The sequence below is a fragment of the Notothenia coriiceps genome, unplaced genomic scaffold (genome assembly GCF_000735185.1).
Source record: "Notothenia coriiceps isolate Sejong01 unplaced genomic scaffold, NC01 NC01_scaffold00037250, whole genome shotgun sequence".
Classification (NCBI taxonomy): Eukaryota; Metazoa; Chordata; class Actinopteri; order Perciformes; family Nototheniidae; genus Notothenia; species Notothenia coriiceps.
In genome coordinates, this window is record NW_011369951.1 from 2,005,486 (window position 1) to 2,009,215 (window position 3,730).

The window sequence follows — 3,730 nt, forward strand, 5'->3', positions numbered from 1 at the left end:
TTAAATGGTTAATTGGTCATTTTCTATACATGGGACTTCATTAACAGATGTGCCCCTCTCCTATTCCACTTGAAATCAGGTTTTAAGTGGCTGGTAGAAGCTGACAGACTAATAGACGAAACACAGTGAGAACAGACTAATTGCTGACATTGTTTGAAAGTCAATAATCTGAAGCTAAACTAACAACTCTTGTCTTCAGCGAGTTCCCCTCCCTCTCTGTTTGTATTAGCTCTCCTCGCTCTGCACGCCCTGCCTGACTATCTCCCTCCGTCTCAAGCAGTGGAACATGTTTGCCCTAATTGTCGACTTTATTACACGTTTCGCCGTCTTATTAGCGTTGCCACGACGTCAATCTTAGCCCGAGTCGGTTTCTTTTCCACTCGGCTTGGCATATTTGGAAGCCTGGTTATAAAGCATTTCTGCACGGCGTGTTTGATAGTGGGAGAAGCGAGCGTGTAGCTTTTTAACACATGTTCACTTTGAAAACAATAGCGTTTTTTTGCATTTTGCATAATCTGAATATATTTTCTGGCTCGGGGTTTTGTTGAAAGTCAAGTTAATTGCCTGCTTTTTGTCTCTCTCATGAGTGAGGGAGTAAATGAGAGTGTGTGTTTGCGTTGGGAGAGAGGTGTTCAAGCAAACCACAATGAAGCTAACATATCAACTTCTACCAGATTGATCTCATGGCATGGCAGTAAGTGTGTTTGCACTCACGTGTTAACATGTGCACTAATGGGGTGTTTTTGGTCACAGTAATCACAGAGGCGCTGTGAAACCCTGAACCGGCTGCCTAATAGAAGCCTGAGAGCAGATCTAAGTGGCTGGTACAGGCTGACAGAATAATAGACGAGATGTGGAGAGGCAGCAGACTAATGGCTGATTAGTCAATAATTGGAAGTTAACAAACTCCTTCCATTTGTGTGTGGGAAATTACTGTTCATTTTATCCTTTTAGAATAGCACCTATTTCACGTGTGCATGTAGAAAAAAATATATCACTGGCTGTACATGTACACTATTGCCTCTATTTTATTGCAGTGACATTTTTTTATGGCACCATTTGTGATTTTGCTACCTTTTTGCAGATTATCCCGACTTTCTTATGTGTTTCAAGGTCTTAGAGCAGGGGTGTCAAACTCAAGGCCCGGGGGCCAAATCCGGCCTGTGACTTCATTTTATGTGGCCCACAAGAGCTTGCAAAAAATATAATATGTTTATTATACGGTTACATGCCGATTTACAGAAGCACGTTGCCCATAAACTACATGTCCCACAATGCATCTCAAATTTGAATTTTTTTTCTCAGAATTTGATTTTTTTCATTCAAAATATGCCTTTTTTTCTCAGAATCTCTATTTTTTTCTTCAAAACATTTTTTTTTTTAATTAGCCTTTTTCTCAGAATCTGACTTTTTTTTCAAAATGTAACTTTTTTTTCAAAATTTCATTCATTTTTTAAAAGTGTTTCCCCAGAATTTGGCTTTTCTTTTTAAATCATTTTGTGACATTATCATGCTGAATAAACTTGCAATTGTTTTCCCTAGGACTTCTGCATCAAGACGTAGTGCAATTATGAAGTTATTACCCTTAGATTCGCAATATAAATCCATATGCAGGAGCCAATCACTGTCCAATCATAATACTTTCATCTATATATATTGATATACTTTACTATATGTACATTTTTATTTTATACTATAAAACTGGCCCTTTGAGTGGGCAACCATGACTGGCTAATGTGGCCAAGTGAAATTGACTTTGACAGACCCCTGTTCTTAGAGACACACCTTCAATAACTATACTTGCGTATTATTCCATCTGTCTAAAACATACCTTGTTATATTCCTGTGACGATCAAAGGCAACAACCGTAATCCACATGCTTGACCACATTTCCTCTCTGTGTTTGACAGAAACGCTGAGGGGCAGTTGGCGAGCGACGTCTGCCGCAGGGCAACGGGCAGAGGCTGCGCCAGCCCGGTCTCTTCAACACAGGGATTTCTGCCGTCAGGAAAACTCAGTTGGAAGTCCTTCAGGCCAGTACGGTGGAGAGCAGACCAGGTGAGACTAACAAATGCCAACACACACACCACACACAGCACACACACACACACACACAACAACACACAACACACACACACCACACACACACAACACACAACACACACACAAATACCATACATTGTATTACACAGGAGGTTGTGGAAACAGCAGCACATACATCTAATTCCACCAACCTAGAGGAGCAGGGGAACTGCTGGCTGTGCAGGGACGCTCCAATGATGGGATCATTGTTTAGTGTGTTGGAAAACCAGCTTTGTTGTGAAATTTACTTCCTTTGAGCGGCACTAAAGGATGATGACGTCTTGTTTTAAGGAGATATCAGGCTTTGAAAAATAGTAATTAAGTAAATAGCTTAAATTAAACTTTTAATAAGCTCATGGACAATTCCTAGTCCATATTGGTCCTAGAATAGACTCTGGCCTCCTTCGGGGCTCCACTACCCACCTGGGAAATCAGCATGTAAATCACATTTATATGTTATATCTTTGGGGAATCATTTTGCCCTGCATGTCCCTCCTTCGCCTCTGACGGCAGCTGACCAAAACCTTGATTCAGCCTATATCTTCCCATAAGGAGGGTTTTGCCCTAGCATTTTGGTCGATGTTTGCCAGTTTTCGGCGGGTCAGGCAATAGTTATTGTTTGTGGACAACCTTGGTAACACATCCTTCTCTGGTGTAGATGACCCCTGGATGCCATAAGGCGGACAACTAATGTGATTCAGTTCCTCAGCTGTTTAGCCATCTATTGAATGAATTGTTGATTATACACCTTTGAACTAGTCCTAAAACCTGGCGACGGCTACCAGGAGGGGTCTTCAGCAATTGACTTGTGGCATCTCTACTGGGCTGTTCAATCGTGGCCCGTACATGTCATGTGCAATTTCTCCGGCCAAGCTCCCACCAAATCACCCTTCAGTGTTTGCCATCAAACGCTCCCAGCTCTCCCTCGTCTCTCTCTGATTCCTGACTCCAATTGCTCAGACGTTTCCTCACAATTATAGAACCAATAAAACCGCCAAAAATCAGTCCTCCTCACTTTTCGTATGTAAATCTCCCACTGTGAATGTCTGTACTCTCTTTCATGGTTTTCCCCCCTTTTCACACGGTGTTCAACCATCAGAGCGTGAACGACGGCCAGGACACGTCTATCCCTGAGGATTGAGGGAAGCCGAGGAGACCGAGTTCACCCGACGACTCGATATCTGCGCCGGACCATTTGAAGGAGGAGGTTTGTCATTACTCCTAAATCATACTTGCTGCTCGCCAAATGGTTTACACAAATTGCGCATTACCATAGGTTTCATTCCCCACCTGCAAGGACTCATTGGGGCTGGGACTATATTAACACCACGTTGGTCATGGGTTATGAAATATATTCACTATGAAGGGCTTTTGTAGTTAGCTGGCAATAAGGGGGAGTTATTTGTAAGGGTTGGTTTCCCTAAAGTTGTGCCTTTTTCATTCCTCTTAAGGCAGCTTTCCTTTTTCTGCCTCTCTGTCTAGAATGATTAACACAGCACACGCCACACGGCACACGGCCACAGCCACACACCCAACACACACACACACCACCACTACAACACACACAACACAACACACAACACACACAACACCACCACACCACACCACACCACCACACACACAAACAACACACTTTACTCTACTGTCT

At 42.8% G+C, this 3,730-nt stretch overlaps 1 long non-coding RNA gene across 1 annotated transcript; it reads right to left on the reverse strand.

Annotated features, from left to right (window-relative positions):
* Positions 1 to 1,917: 1,917 nt before the first annotated feature.
* LOC104966678 (uncharacterized) lies at positions 1,918 to 3,220 on the reverse strand. The gene is made up of 3 exons (XR_800660.1): positions 3,203 to 3,220; positions 2,591 to 2,595; positions 1,918 to 2,064 (listed from the first exon to the last, which is right to left on the reverse strand). It is a non-coding gene; the product is annotated as an uncharacterized lncRNA (long non-coding RNA).
* Between the last annotated feature and the right edge of the window lie 510 nt (positions 3,221 to 3,730).